This window comes from Felis catus, chromosome A1, assembly GCF_018350175.1.
Source record: "Felis catus isolate Fca126 chromosome A1, F.catus_Fca126_mat1.0, whole genome shotgun sequence".
Taxonomy (NCBI): domain Eukaryota; kingdom Metazoa; phylum Chordata; class Mammalia; order Carnivora; family Felidae; genus Felis; species Felis catus.
The window spans coordinates 158,469,406-158,486,518 of record NC_058368.1 but is presented as its reverse complement, the minus strand read 5'-3'; the positions used below and the strand labels follow the sequence as shown (position 1 = coordinate 158,486,518).

At 35.4% G+C, this 17,113-nt stretch overlaps 1 pseudogene; it reads right to left on the bottom strand.

Moving 5' to 3' along the window:
• Positions 1–2,983: 2,983 nt before the first annotated feature.
• LOC123379277 overlaps positions 2,984–17,113 on the bottom strand; it is a 44,583-nt pseudogene continuing 30,453 nt past the window's right edge.

The window sequence follows — 17,113 nt, the reverse complement described above, 5'->3', positions numbered from 1 at the left end:
GTCAGTATGCACCTCGAGGGCATCTGAAGCTTCAGTTTTTATGCCTTTGAGAGTGGAAAGGACAGATGGGAAAGCCTGAGCTTGCCCAAGATGGGAAACATAATAGGAAACAAAATTCAAGTATAGCATGTTTACAAAAGACCCATCTGAAATTAAATATAGAAAAATTCAAGGTAACAGGATACAGAAAGATGTATCAAGCAAGTAACAATCAAAGGAGACCAGTGGCATAGTTATGTAAATATCTGGGGAAGCTGTACTTTACTGGAAAGTGTTACTAGATATAAAAGATTAACACTTGGTACTGACAAGCACAGGATACAGGAGTAAAAAGAAAGTGAATTAACATCCCCTTTCAGGAAGATAATCTGGCACTATCAAAGTATTAGATTACATAAAACATACATGTGCTTCAACCCAGCTAACCTACTTCTTTCATAATATTTTTCACCATTTCTTCCTTATGATTTGGAAACATGACTTTGATGAGATCAAGATTTCAGGAAGCAGACAATATAACAGATAAATGATTTAAAGCCTGTAAATACAAAAGCTGTAAACCATTACACGCCGAAATAAAAGACAGTGGCACATGGTTAAACGGAAGAAAGAAGGCCAGTAATGAATCTAAGTAAAGGATGTTGCGAAGTAAAAATGTGGCCATTTTAAATGACCTTGTGTTTGGTAGACACAATGCTCAACTGGAAAACTAGCTTCCGTGTCTCTTTGGAGATCCTTCTTGTAGTTAGGATGGAATGACCTCCATCCCCACTCAAAACAAAACAAAACAAAACAAAAACCTAGGAACTTCCTTCAGATAATCAGATCTCTGATTGCTTGCTTCTCTGGAACCTCAAATATACCCAATGACACAGCAAGGAATGAATTGCAGAACTATATACATGAGGTAGCACAAGAAATTCCTATCATGGTGGCAAGCTGGACTCTTGCGGGCTGAAGTCCCTCCTACACAAAGCCTAAAAGGAAGCAAGACATTGGTTCTGGGCGCCTATGATCTGGGAGATTTCTCATTCTGAGTGGGGTTCAGACACCACAAAATTCTCCCAAGGCTCTGCTGGCATTCAGCGAGGTATGGAGTTGTATATGCTCTCTCCATCATCTATTCATGATCTTGTCTATAGTTTTTTTTTGCAACTTGTTTGTTCATTTGGGATGAAAGGAAGTAAAACTAACTTTAGCCAAGTCTTAGTTTGTGTTGGGGGTTTGTCATCTACCATAAAGGTTTTGAAATACCACACTAAGTACAATATACTTCTTTAAAAAAAAAAACTCCTTATTTGTTAAAACATTATTGGCACAGTGATTCTCATGTTCATTCTCAACAAATAATAAAACTGGTACTTCTGTTGCTACATCTACTTCTGTACTCAATTGTTAAGGACCTGAGAAGTTACACATGCATATAAATAAGGAACTACAAGGAAGAGAATAAAAACTTGGAAACCTATGGTAGATAACTTACTATACAAAGGAAAGGACTTTACTTTTATGGAAATAAATATGACAGCACAAATCTACCAAAACTCATACACACTTGCTGCTTAATTTACATATTATTGGGGAGGGGAAAATAATATTCTTTACTTTTAAGTTTCTTTATTTAAAAGTACACATAATTCTAGAGTGACATCACATGTTATACACATGGTAGGACCATGACTGAGTCAAATCTAGAGTCAAAGATGCTTCAAAGATTCCAAGAAATGATTTGAAAACAAACTTAACAAAATGTATATTGGGTCATGCCCGTGGACCATCCCAACTGTATCCTGTCTCTGCCTGTGGAACCAGAGAAAGATCTTAAAGCTTCAAGCTACCACTCCAAAATGGATAACACCCTCCCCACACAAGCCCAGCCTTAATAGTCCAGCTTCCCTTAATTGACCAAATTGGTCAATCATCTGTATACTGATTCAAATCTTTCCAGAATGTGTTTATATCTTCATATTGATTCATACGTGGGAACATGAATTTATTAAATGTATTGCCTGTATTTAGAGTGTTATTTCTTTTTTCATTCCAAACACCTTATTAACACAATTAAAAGAAGGATCCAGAAAAGCACTTCAGAGATCAAGAGTTTCTCTTAAAATATGAAGAAACACTAAAACTGGGTTATACAATATGATGATTCATCGAAATATTTACATTAAACCATGAGTTAACCAGAAATATACACAGTACAGTCTAATTTTGCAATTTTCCAAAGATGTATTAACAATACGTTAGTGTATGGGTTAAAGCAGTGAGGCATCATTTTTCTCTCCTGCACCTTTGTGACTGCAGATTTTATTGCCCATGGAGATGACCTCAAAAGGTTGTCTCTGACGTTCTTTAGGAGTGTGAGGCTCAAGTCAAGCAGCCCTCCCAGCTTCACTGATAAACGCTGACATCTAGTTTCTAATAATCTGAGATCTGATGACAAATTCTCTATGTTCCTGATCCTTAAACTTCATAATTTGATTCTGATTTTCCATGAATAGTAAAAATCAAATGAACTATTCAGTCTGAGATGAAGGAAGAAGAAGGCAACGAGATGAAGAGATGCAAATGAAAAATTTTAAAAAAAGAATTGACTATGTTTCCTTGAAGATAAAACTGAGCAAACTCCAGTTTGCATAACAAGATTAGAAAAACATCCAAGAAGCAAAGAGTGTCATGATTTAAGGCAATGTAGGTAGTCTGTGGTGTGGCTAATCTATTACAGCTATGTCTATACATCTGTATCTCCATCTCCACATATCTCCATTATTCAGAAAGTCTACATTTAAATAGCCTACTGAACCGGCCTTCCCCTGCCTCAACATCATACATCTGTCAGCTAGAAACAACAGCTGAGAGCAGGCATCTGTGCTGGTTGATTTGTTGAGGCTTCTTACTGTTTTAGACAAAATATCCAGGACTTTGACCTGAGCTTTGCTGACTTCATGCCCACATCTGATGTGCTCTTCCTACTGACCATTTAAATACTAACCAGTACCCAAGTCCTCAGAGTGGGAAGATTCTTCTTCAGCCACTTGATATTTTTGGATATGGCTTCCAGAATAATTTGCAAAGTACCTAGATATGGTCCTTGGGCCTTAAGAGATTCAAAGAACAGTTTCACCTGAAAAATAAGCAAGAAAAAAATTACTGGCATAGTTCATTAAAACTTGCTCTTGCAAAGGGGTTCGAAACAGCTTGCAAATTATACAAACACTGGAATGATTTCTCTGCCAACCTCTAAATGGTTGTTTTATTCCTCTCTTTTTGTGTATAATTATTATTTCACTTTATCTTCAAATAGATAATGTAAGACAGGAATGATAAATCCTCATCTTACAAGTGAGCACACTGGATAAAAACTTTAAGTGATCAAACCAAGTCATAGAGTAAGTCATGAGCCAGGACTTAAATTCTGTAATTCTTAGTTTCTTTAAAGAATAAACAATTCAATATTTATTTTGGAAATATGTAAAACATTAGAATGCTTTTAAAAAGAAGTGGAATTGCCACCAACAGTAGTTTTGTTACAATACCTTTAAGTATTCTTCCAAACTTCAACATAGTCCCTTCAGTGATGGTGTAATATGCAAGAAATAATATGAAAGGACTCATGTCTCATGGGTAATTTTTATTTTGAATGCTATAAACACCTGTATTTTAAGAAGTTCTAGACCTGTCCCCTCCAATTACTTGCTACATGACATTGGACAAACTACTTATTTTCTTTTAATAAAATGAGACTTTAAACCAAATTATATCTAAGTTTGTACTCAGTTTTATAATTTATTTATTTATTTATTTATTTATTTATTTATTTATTTATTTATTTATTTTGAGAGAGAAAAAGAGCATGCATGTGAGTTGTGGAAGGGGAGAGAGAAAAGAAGAGAGAGAACCCCAAGCAAACTCTGTGCTGTCAGCACAGAGCCCAATGTGGGGCTTGAACCCACAAACCAAGTCCACAAACTATATCCACAAACTGTGAGATGTGACCTGAGCTGAAATCAAGAGTCCAACACTTAACTGACTGAGCCACCCAGGAGCCCCTGAACACTTATTTTTAAATTGTTAGCAATAGGGAATCACAAACCTCTTGTAACTCCTTGGAAGAGGAGTGAAATGTTCCAGAGATGATCACTCTCATGGCAAATGAGCCTAGTCAAATTTGAAGACAAAAAGGAAACCCACAAATTTAATAGAAATACCAGCCTTATGTTTATTATGTCATTTGTTTTTAAAATATGTAGCATTCATGGGGCACCTGGGTGACTCAGTCGGTTGGGCGTCCAACTTCAGCTCAGGTCATGGTCCCACAGTTTGTGAGTTTGAGCCCCATGTCAGGTTCTGCACTGACAGCACAGAGTCTGGAGTCTGCTACAGATCCTGTGTCTCCCTCTCTCTGCCTCTCCCCTGCTCGTGCTCTGTCTCTCTCTCTCTCAAGAATGAATAAAGATTAAGAAAATTTTTTAAACAGGTATGTAGCACTGTATGATGTTTGTACATTATCATATACACTATTAATTATTATAAGAATAACCTATTTATCCAGTAAAATCCCAAAGTTATGAAATGTAACAAATTAGACCATAAGATAAAAATGTAGATAAAGCTTTTTTTAGGAACTGTGACTATCTTTGTCAGCAATGTTTATGTTTAAATTGATGTTTATGCTGAAAGCAGCATTGTCTATATTTTTTTATTATGTACTCCATTGGTAAAGAATTTTTTCTAAGAACTTCCCAATATACATATTTTTATTTATCAATTAGGTTGTAGGTTAAAAAGAAAATTTAATAGTGTTAGAACTAGTATATACAGTAATACGTTCTTCTTGCACTCTAATGTACTACTTACTGTCTTACACACTTCCCCATCCCATTTTGGAAATCCACTGCATTTATACACTGTGTTTTGGGGGGCAATGTTATTTTGTAGAACTGTCATTTGCAGCCACAGACTCTATCCTTCACCCTGGTGTCTTATATAGAGAATTTGTACCATACATCAAAGGGATTCATGCTGAAAAGCAGAGCACAGATACATCCCAGAAATGAGTCCAAGTCTAGGCTGTGCACATGGTCAGGCAGGAGGATCATTTCTAGTGACAAAGGAAATCTATGGCATTGCAGAAAAAGTCTGATCATTTCAAGAGGGAACTGACAGTCATACAAACACCCCAACCAATGATTCCTGCAGAGTTTTTAAGGACACACACACATTTTTTATTATATATATAAATTATATATATGGAGTTTCTCTTTGGTTCCATGTGAATGTCAATCCCTTAAAGGCCTGGGAGAGGGGAGAAAATGCTCTTTTTGCTTACACAAAGCTTTATGGAGGACTCTGAATCCTTCATGGCTAACAAATGGGAGGGAAGAGGAACTGGGGAGGACTAGAATCAAAGACACAAACTGACATTAAGATGAACAGAGCAAACTGCACAGCTCTTGGGTTGAGGGTATTTTCCATATAGTTTGTAAGAGACATTTTGTATTTGGATGAGGAATGGCTGAGTGCCTCAGCAGGGGTTTTTGTGAGAGGAAGCAAAGCCATCCTGTACCTTCCAATGAAACTGAATCATTATTGGTTCATTCTGGGGGATATTTTAGGCCTAGGCGCATGCTGGAGTGAGCTCTGATTCTCTGAAAAGTTGAAACTCCAGAAAAGACTCAGAGCCAATGGAGTTTTGAAGGGGGGATCCCCAAACACTTCCAGTCAGCACCTCTAAGTTCTCCACTGTACCACTTCCCCAGGGGGAACTGAGAGAGGGGATTAGCTCTCATCAAAATTCCTGAAATTTAGGGGCACCTGGGTGGCTCAGTCGGTTGAACGTCCAACTTCAGCTCAGGTCATGATCTCTCAGTTTGTGAGTTCAAGCCCCGCGTCAGGCTCTATGCTGACATCTCGGAGCCTGGAGCCTTCATCAAGTTCTGTGTCTCCCTCTCTCTCTGCCCCTCCCCCACTTGTGCTCTGTCTCTCCCTGTCTATCAAAAATAAATAAAATATAAGGCTGATGCCAATTTAAAAAAAATTCCTGAAATTTCTCCCTAGAACAAACTATATTAACAAACCAAGTCAAACGTGTTTAATGCACTATATATGGCTTCACTTCACTATATATGGGTTCTTCTGAGCTGGTGAGGAAGCTAGGAGGAGTGTGATACAGGGGCTGATGACTGGACTTAATTTAGCTCACATTTGCTCCCAGCTGAGTGCAAGAAATCTATTTCCCATTCACTTCTCATTCCTCTCCCTCACACCTCGACAGAATTTGGACTATAAAGTTTTCAAACTAACAGAGTTCATCAAACTATTTGAGAAGAAATAGGATCATTTACATTCATATGCACATCATTATACTTGGTTTCAGGTGACCGAAATACGTGGTTTCAGGCACATCTAGGTGGAAGAACACACATTGGATATAAATGAATACCAACTTTTCAAGGAGATGGGTCCAATTTTCTCTTAAAAATTTCCAGGCTAATTGCTGTCCCTTTGGATTTCTGGAGATTGCATAAGGAAGAGGCACCAACTCCTGTGTCTTGATGACCTTTCCATCCATTCTTAGTTCAATTAATCTGAAGAAATAAAGAGCATTTGACTTCTCATAGTATGTGTTATGTAATAGAGGCTAACTCGGGCTACCAATATCTTAAGAGAATAGAAGAAAGAAATGCATGATAAAATTATAATTTACCATAAACAGTAGTAAATTCTTTACTGGCTAACATTTTTAATGTTCCAGTTGAACTTTTAATTTTTTTTTCTGGCAGTAATTTTATTTACCTATTATTTCAAATAACTTTAAATTAAAAGATATTTTTAATGTTTATTTTTGAGAAAGAGAGAGAGACAGAGCATGAGTGGGCAAGGAGAACAAAGAGAGGAAGACACAGAATCCAAAGTAGGCTCTAGGCTCTGAGGCTCTGAGCTGAGAGCACAGACCCGGACCCTGGGCTCAACTCATGAACCATGAGATCATGACCTGAGCTGAAGTCAGATGCTTAACTCACTGAGCCACCCAGGCACCCCTCAAAGAACTTTGATTAGCATCTTGTACAACATCTTATATACAAGAATGTAATTTTGTGGTAATTTTTCTCCAAGGTTTTAAAAGTAAAACATGGGCATTTGTCTAGTATCAGTCACTTGATTAATAACTAGGGAATATCTGTTTTCACTATTTGCATTTTGTCAGAATATATTTTGGGGAGGTGAAGTGAAACCAAATCAAATCATGATTCAATTGTTTTATGCCTTTGGAATTAGTGGCCAATATTTTAGTGACTTCATTGAATTTATATCAGTTTATTTTTAACAATTTAAATTAGTGCACTTATTTCATTAACTTTTCCTGATGTTTGCTGGTTGACAATGCACACAGAATTTTGTTTTTTTCAGCACCTGAAAGTGACAATCCATATTTTGCTCTAAAAGGTAATTCCATCCTACTGCCATTTGAGCACCCACGGAATATATGATCTTTAAAACATCTGTTAGAATGCTGTAATAAGAAGAACAGAAGTGGAAAAAAAGTCCTATGAAACAAAAACTCTTGTTTTCTTATTATAATTTTAAATTGCTATAACAGAATCATCCTGAGTTATTTTCAGTACCTAATGTGTTAAACCTTTTTTTCTGTCAGACTTTTATAAAATTATTTTATGTAACTTTACTTTCCAAATTATTTGTGTTTTTTTCTACTGATGATAAAATATTAGCAAGGAGAATAATCATAAAATTTTAACTTGCTCAGAGATGAAAATAGAAACTTTATGGAATCCATATATACAAGAGATGATTTCTGACATATAAAAGCAGTGGTTTATACAGAATTCTAGAATTGAGTAATCTGTATTAGTGCTATGTGATCTTTTTTAAAAAAACGTGATTACTTGCCACTTTAATTCCCACATTAAGACTATTTTCTAACAAGACTATCTGAAAGTCATCTGATTCTCTAGGTCTAGAAAATTGTAATTTAGCAAAATTGATTAGGTTCAGTCATTTTATAATTTGTAAAACTAATAAGATATAATAATTTTTTTCTGTCCACATAAAGAAGAAACCACAATTTTGAGGTTTTATTGCCCTATAGAATATTAAAGTAGTTTTGATCCTAATTTTGTTTATGGTTTTTAATTCCAAATATCATTAGATAAACAACAACTGATACTCATTTTGATAGCTCAAAAAAACACAACAGAGAAGTAGGGATGGGGCAGGAAATTTGCATTTATCATACAGTGACCATATGGTAGAGATTGTACTAGTCTCTGTACATCATATTTAACTGTCAAAGCTACCTAGTGAGATTGTTATTATCCTGATTTTTAAAAAGGGGAAATAAAGCTTGGAAAGGTTAAGCAACTGGTGCAAGCAACTAGCCATTTTGAAGATGAGATTTAAACCCATGATCCTGATCTTGTGTTGTTTCCACTATATATGCTTAAATATCCCAAGTACCAGTTGAATCACAAAACAAAGATTAGGCAATTAAATTATAATCTACATTGTTTTGATTTTGGTATATTTACTGTACAAATGGATGAAAATTGATAACAAATACATTGTAAGTTCCTTGAAGGTAAGACACATCATTGTTTTGTTTACTTCTTTATCCTTGGTACCTACAAGCACTGCGGGTTCACAGGCAACATGCAAAGAATTTTTCTTTTTTTTTTTTTTAATTTTTTTTTAACGTTTATTTATTTTTGAGACAGAGAGAGACAAAGCATGAACGGGGAGGGTCAGGGAGAGGGAGACACAGAATCTGAAACAGGCTCCAGGCTCTGAGCTGTCAGCACAGAGCCTGACGCGGGGCTCGAACTCACGGACCGCAAGATCATGATCTGAGCTGAAGTCGGCCGCTTAACCGACTGAGCCACCCAGGCACCCCACAAAGAATTTTTCAATACATGATTGAAGTATTTTTCAATACATGAATGAAGTAATTAATCTATATAAGAAAATTCTTCATTATGGCTGAATACCAACAGTCTTGATGTTTAGGAAAACAAAACCTATAATATTTAATTATGTATTATTGATTACAAGCATAAATAAGGTTTACCCACAATATTTTCCTAAGTATTGCATCGGAGTAAACATGTTGAGCTACCATATCTAACCCATAGGTGGGTTGCTGCAGGTAAGATCATCCCTCTTCTAACAAGTATAGAGATGGAATAATATCTCTTTATGTTATAGGACAGCAGGATGTTTACATTTTAGCCTCACTCATACAACCCATTCAAACATTAACAAAAAGAAGAGAAAACTAGAGCTAAAAGATCCTTTTTCCTTAAACTGATTTTTGAGTTTAATCACAATGACCGGAAAAGTATTAAAAGAAGACTGGAATTAATGTTTTCAAAAAGAAGAATTCAAGATAGGATTTCAAAAAGCTCACTGAGATTTAGTTATATGGAAAGAAATTATGATAGCCTACCAGCAATGTGGCACAGGAAAAATGGACACCATCACATTACACTCTGCTAAAATAATGAAATTTTTCTTCAGTTTTAAGGAATGAATGTTCCTTAATTCACATACAAATTTGATTTCTCAAAACATCCAACTCTAGAGTGAGAGTTTTAACAATAACTATACAAAATCTTGTATTGAAAAGAAATCAAAGCTTACATTGAAAAGATTGTGGCATCTGTTAGTATCTGTGGGTTGCAAACTGCTAAACTGAATGGCAACATAATCCATATGATCACTGAGCACCTTTCTGATTATAATAACCACCGCAATCCATTTTGCCATTGTATACATACACACTTTTCATGGCCCAAATCATCAGTTTCCCATCAAAGATGAGATCTGAGGTCAAAATTCGGTCTGTGGTATTGATTAATGAAGAAGTAAATTTGTATTTTTTAAAAGGTATCCTCCCTTTTTTAAAAAAAAAAAAAGTTTTAACAAATGATCACTGGTGTTTTGACTGCATGTACATTTCACATTGCTTTTTATCTTTAAAAGACATTACTTTTGAAGCTTGGGCACCCCCCTGCTTCTACCCTCTGGCTATCTTTCTGTTACTATGCCACTGCATTTTAGTTCTCCCTCTCAAAGGACCTAAACCTCACTTCTCACAAAATCTATTGAGCACTTACTATATGGGAGCAGGAGACACAGATATGTAATTCCCAGCATGGCTTTCTCCCTCTTGTCCTCACTGAAAGGTTTTAGATCTAATGTCTTGCTTGATCAAAGACTTTTACATCAAAGTGAAAGGAACAAAGAACAGGACAGATGTCTAGATTTACTTTAATTTTCCACTGAATTCCATCCACCGAGAGAAGAGTTCAGTTGCTTTCTGGATGCAGGGAGCATGGTTCAGGTAAGAGGCCAGTTTTAAGATGGTCAAGGCAAGCAACCTGTCCCAGACTGAGCCCTCCTTGCTCCAGCTTTGCATGTCAATCACCGGCTTAAAATATCAAAGAAGGTAATGCTGCAGAAAGCACAGGATGATTTACAGAGAGGCTAAATTTAGTAATCACACAGCTCCTACCCACCAAACGGGGTCAACTCTAAACTGTCTGCATGAATCTTCCCCAAACACAGAACTATTTATCTTTGTACTTTCCTTCTCTCTTTCTGGGCCCCACCTACCATATTTAAACAGTGTTTCTCCTTTAAAAATATGATTTAATTTCCCATCTGAGGAGGGAATATCAATCGAAAAAAGATAAAATCACATTTAAGAGGAATATTTTGCTCACATCCTCTTGGGATGGTGATGACAAGGAACAAGGGATTTCCAGCCAGTTATATGCCTTCTCTGCATTTTTCTTTAATGAGAAGAACAAACAACAAAACTGCTATTGTGAATATCAAAACATTAGGGTCTCTGCCATAGAGGAAATAAACCAACGTATCGTCATTTTTGCAAAGTGATTCTCGCATGTGTTTCTGAGAGGATTGTGTCTGCACATGGTCTGTAAACTATTCATGTCAGCATCAGACTCCCAGATTAAGCATAATAGCTTGATATGGAAACAGATTCCAGAACGAAGAATGTCTCTGTTGAATTTTTCATTAACATAATGCCTTACCTCTTTGGGGTTTTTAAATTTTTTAATTCTTATCTAAAAAGAGGGAATTGAAACTAGAAAGAAGGGAAATGAAAAAGAACCAACTTTTGTTGTGACTTGACTCTTCTTAATCTCAATGATTTCCTGCTTTAAAACAGACTTATGGAAAAATTTTCAAAATTTTTGCCGAAGACAGAGGGCTGGACCATATGAACTATGATCCTATGGTTTGCTATATTTTTAAAAACACACATCTATCAAATGTCAGTATTTCTTCCTATGTGTGTAATATCATAATGTATGGTGCAGCTGATACCTTAGAGGATCAGCAACAGGGAAACTAGGTCTAATATTCCAGGGTCACAATTTAATAAAGAATACTGAACACAAAAATTACTTCATATTAATCCTGTTGTTCCTGTTTGGCACAGCGTAATTTGTTTCTTACTAAAACAAACACCATTATTTACTTTTATACATACCTACTTCTTAAAAAATTAACCTTAATATTCATTAAGAGGGCTTCTTTTCTTCTTATATAATTATTGTTTAATAAAAATCCAGCTCCTCACCACCAATCATTGCACAAAATGTTATCTGAATGTTCAACTTAAAAACTAAACACACATATAAGTGTATACTTTAACCCAACAGGAGAAATCTATATTTTGTTAGTATACAGTTATATACTTATTAATATACAGTTTTAGTTAAGTGGTACATTTGTGAAATAAAACCAAATTCCCAAGGAAACAATTTGGGTCTTCTTTTTATCGTGTGGGACTAAAAGAAAAAAATAGTTTTTCGGTAAGGAAATTAAAGTTGTCATTTTAATCCCAGTCAACTCAGATGAGATCCAAGTGTTAAATTATATTTAGTAAGTGTAAAAAAACAATTAAAACAAATATCCATTCTTTGGTCAAATTCTGTCTTCAAACTAAATATGATCATTGATTACTTCTTTTAACTCTTAAATATGTATTTGATAAAGCAGACAAGAACAAGATAAATATTACTGAGGGAAGGCAGTAAGTAAAAATATTTTTTGCAAGTAAAAATATTATGAGAGTTTTAAATTGCTTCTGTATTGAATTAATTTTATTATAAAATTAATATAAGAAAATTATGAGACAGTTGTAAGTTAGAGAGGAGAGGAACAAGACTCATAGTTTCAGGACCCTACACATTCACTAATAGCACTTTGGAATATTTCCTTCCCCCTCCCCCCACTTTTTAGCTACTACTTTTTCTATGTAGTTGCAAACATAATAATACATAAATTTACATTCTGCTGTTTTCCACCTTTGCATTATTTGCAATGCATTTCTGTGTTCTCACTTCTTCTTATTCAACAAATGATCTTTGAAACAATTTACATTTGATAATACTAATATTGCTAACATTAACAGTTACTCAGCAGGTACTGCGTTTTGTGCTTTATTGGCGTTATTTTATGCAATCCTTAAAACAACACTATCTATTAGATATTATTACTTACAATTGGAATTTTAAATACTAGAGAAGTTTTAAAAACTAAAAAACGTAGTCTTAAAAAGTTTAGATAATTTGCCTAAGGTCAAACAATAATTAAAGAGGTAGTACTTGAACCCATCCATTTTAACCCAAAATTTGTACTCTTAATTAACTTCATTAATCTGTCACCCAAATCTTATTATTGTTTTTCCACTGATGCATTAATAACTGTAGGGTTCCTTCTGCTAAATTTAGACAACGCATACATGTATAGGCTAGAAACAGCAAAGAAGACTTGGCAATTACTTGAAAAATTGGCTTTCATTGACTAAACTATCGATATTCTTCAGTCTTCCTATTCTTAAATTTTTAATCTACTCTGCCATCTAGTCAGAGTTTCTCCTTTGAGCAGACAAACCTCCTTCAGTGAATCATAGCCTACTTCTCATCTAGTCTACCCTGTATCTGCTTAGATGTGGAATGGTGTTTTTCTCAATCCTGGCCTCCAATGTGCCCTGCTACCACTATGTTCCTAAAACCTGTAGGACTGAGGATTAAGCTCTCAGTCTCTCTGTTTCTCCTAACTAGAAATTCTGTTGTATGGAGAAGCTTCTCCTGAGAGGTATCCTGCTGGTTACTCTCACTCACTTTGACCTAAATAAACATCTGAAAGGAAATAATATGTCACACTGAATAAACTGAGTATAGTAATTCTCAGAACAGGAAAGCTTACAATGCACAATACTCCAAATTTTTTCCCCATTGGTGGTTTTATGACCTGGTTTATTCTATGTATTATTCTGCTGATGATAAATGAGAAAAGAAAGAAAATACTTTGTCTTTCCAGGAAAGTCTGAAGAGGAATAAACACAAGTAGCCAATTCCTCCTTCACTTCCCTTTCAATTTCATATTGATTTCTTCAATGTGCGAAGTGATGAATGGATTTGTACTAGATTTAACTTTTAAAATCATAAAAGTAAAGACTATATTATACTTTTTGTTCAACAGATTACATAGGTATTTTGTGAAACAGCAAGCTACTCACATAAACAAATTTTAAATCTAGAGTCAAAAGCTTAAATGCTTAGAGGGTCCACCCTAAGTGAGTGAAGCAGGTCACTTGTGTACAGTTTGGGACCTTGGTGCATGGGACAGTGAAGGCCTGGCTTCAGGAAGGATGTGTCCACTGCACCTTCCTCTTTGTAGGAATGAAGGTCCACAGTTACCAAATCTTTTCACTTATAAAAGAGACTTCAGAAGTCAGGATTTGTATGTAAATTTCCCCACATTTTAAAATGTTGGATTAGGGGCATCTGGGTGGGTCAGTTGGTTAAGCGTCAGATTTTAGCTCAGGTTATGATCTCACAGCTCATAAGTTCAAGCCCTGCATCGGGCTCTGTGCTGACAGCTCAGAGCCTGGAGCCCACTTCAGATTCTGTGTCTCTGTCTCTCTCTGCTCCTCTCTCTGTCTCTCTCAAAAACAAACATTAAAAAAATTTAAAAATAAATAAATCAATCAATCAATAAATAAAATGTTGTATTATATTTTTAAACACTGTATGGGTCAAAACACCTTATCAGTAGGTAGGCTTCGGCCAAGTATTTGACCTTCAGATCTATCTCATATGAATGACCAACACTGAATATTTGATTTTGAAATCTAGCATATTTGATTATGAATCAGTTACTTGCTATGAAATCATATGAAATTTTGCTGAAATTTACCAGCTGAAATGCATCATGAATCAGACCTACTCTGTCCTTAGGTTTGCGAAGCGTGTGGTTCTGATGCAGGTTAGAGTTGGTCCCATGAGTTGGTCCCATCCATGCCCCTCATAGTGAACAATGTAGTAGCCATTTGAGTCCACACTGAATTTCACCTAACTGGTAGTTTCAGATAAATCCAGAGGAGGAAATTGGCATTAGCCATTTTATTATCAACATACATACCAGGAACATCTGCAAAATTGTTACTTCTCATGCTATTACTAATTAATCAGTGGGAAGACAAAGTTTTGGAAAAGTCATGGTGATGTTCATTTTCATAGTCTACTGGATGGTTTTGTGCGTGTGTGAATTATAGTCTTATTAAATTAATAAATAAGTTCATTCATAGGAAAAGGACTGCTAAATTTGTTCTCAAAAGCAGTCTATGCAGGTCTAAGAGGCCCAGTTAACTATATGATAAACATGATTGGAATTTGACTTGATTTATTTGTGGCCTTGTCTCAGGGTTTAGTTATCGGTCATTGAAATGTGTACATGTAAATAGGTGGTCCATTTGTCCAGTCTTTATTTTGGGTGAAATAAGGATTCCAGGTTGAACATGACATAACGAAGGAAACCCTCTCACATTTCAGTAAGGTGTTCAAAAGAGAAATTAAAATTATGTTACGGGGCACCTGCATGGCCCAGTTAGTTGAGCACCTAACTCTTGATTTCAGCTCAGGTCACGATTTTGCGGTTAGTGGGTTCAAGCCCCACATCAGGGTCTGTGTTGACAGTGCAGAGCCTGCTTGGGATTCTTTCTCACTCTCTCTGCCCTCCCCAACTTGCCTGAGCATGTACACTCTCTCTTTCTCAACATAAATAAACTTAAAAATTTTTTATTATGTATTTTTAATATGACAGACATTATACTACATGGTGAAATAACATTATCATATTCTCTCAATAGTTTTGTGGGACCTGGTCCTCGTTCAAAATAAGATGAGAAAATTGAAGCTCAGAACGAGTAAAGAAATTTTTTGAAGGTCACACATCTAATAAGTGACAGAGTGAGGATTTGAATCCAGGGCCAATTTGTTCTAAAGTGCATGCTTTGTTTTCATACATATTTTTGTGTTGTGGCATAAGAGCTTAATTAGTAGCTACTAAGAGATATCAGATAGAAAGCCATTATTTCTTGATATAAATACAAACTTATCTCTAAATGCTAAAAGTATAAGAAGAATTCCCACTGAATAGAAAATTCAAACTTTCTAGCTAAAGAGTTCTTTTAGCAACTTATATGTATAAATGAAAATTTCTCCAAACATATATCTTTTATTATTAGATTTACTTACAGTATCTTTCCTCCAAATAGCTGAGAACATGTTTAATTTCAGAACGGAAACACCTATTTGGCTAATTAGTTCATTACCTGTCCTTGATTTTAGAATGTGTCCATGAATCGCATTAGAGGAATTGTGGAGTAGGTCAATGGAATATGCCAAAGATACCTAGAAAATAAAGACTGTTACAGACTAAACGAATGGCCATTTTAATTTTCACATTGTCAGACTCAGATTGGCTGTAAAAGTCAGCTAATGGCCCATCTTTCACACTATCAGTAGCCTTATAAATTTTATAGGCTAAGACTTGTGGATCCTTGGGTATGTAAAAATTCTTCCATATGATTATAAAGGTGCAGCAATATACACCTAGTTGAGCTCTGTCACATTTACTTGTGCTATTTGCTATCCAAATCTCATATCATAAGTTCTGTTGACTGCTTACTTCTAAGGAAGAGAAAAAAAAATCCAATCTTCCTTCACATTTCCAAAAACTCTGACAGCCTGTTATTAATTCAAATAACTGAAGAAAAGCTTCAGGAAAAGCCTAAGAGATAAAGATCTGACTTTGTATGATTCCCATATCCTTTTGTTCAACAGAGCTACCCACACCCAACTCCTCCACTGCCAAGTGACTGTTCGTGGTCAGCAATGCCACAATCTAGGATCTGCTGATTAGCCAGCTCCGAAGGACAGAAAAACAGAATGGATTAGAAGAAAAAGCCTCAGTTACTTTAAATGGTCCCGCTACGGCAAATAACAGAAATCAGCTATTTTTTTCTGGCTTTCTAGCAAGTTTTAAAATTCATTTCCTCTATCACATCAGGCCATATTAGTTAGCTATAGTATTCTTGCACATGTAAAATCTTGTGCTTGGAAATATTGACAGGTATAAAACAAGAAGAATAATTGAAGATGTGCCTATTAATCTTCAGAAAAATATAAAACAAAGAAACAAATGACATACACAGACTTTATCTAGTAAAGGATCAGAAGGGATAATCTACCTGCTAACCCACAAAGTACCAATAATTAACAAAGCAATACAAAAATTTACACAAAAAAGTAAAAGTAGACACACAGATATTGCCAAGCCTTAATAGAATGATCTGGATTGATCTTGGCTCCAGAAGGAAAGGGAGTTTTTTCAGATAAAACTATCTGGGAGTGAAAAAGAGGAGAGTAGCATTTCATGAGTTTGGATAGGCATGAATTGGAGGGTAATAATTTTATAAGAGTAATCTGAATACTGCCTCAAATGGAGGAAAAATACAGATCATTGTTGTAGATATTTGTTATTCTGGGCCATCCGCATTATTGAAGTCTCTCGTGACATTTTGATAAGTTACAGGAGTGTGAATCCTGCTTTCCCAATAATGAATCAAACATTAAATTTCGCAGGCTGTGTTGTCAAGCTATAAATTGTTTAAGCTCTCTGAGGTTCAGACTTCAGAAGGACATATAGAAAAATGAAATGATGTATACATAGAGAAGTGACATAAAAGTTGCTGTTGCATTGGAAACTGGCAACA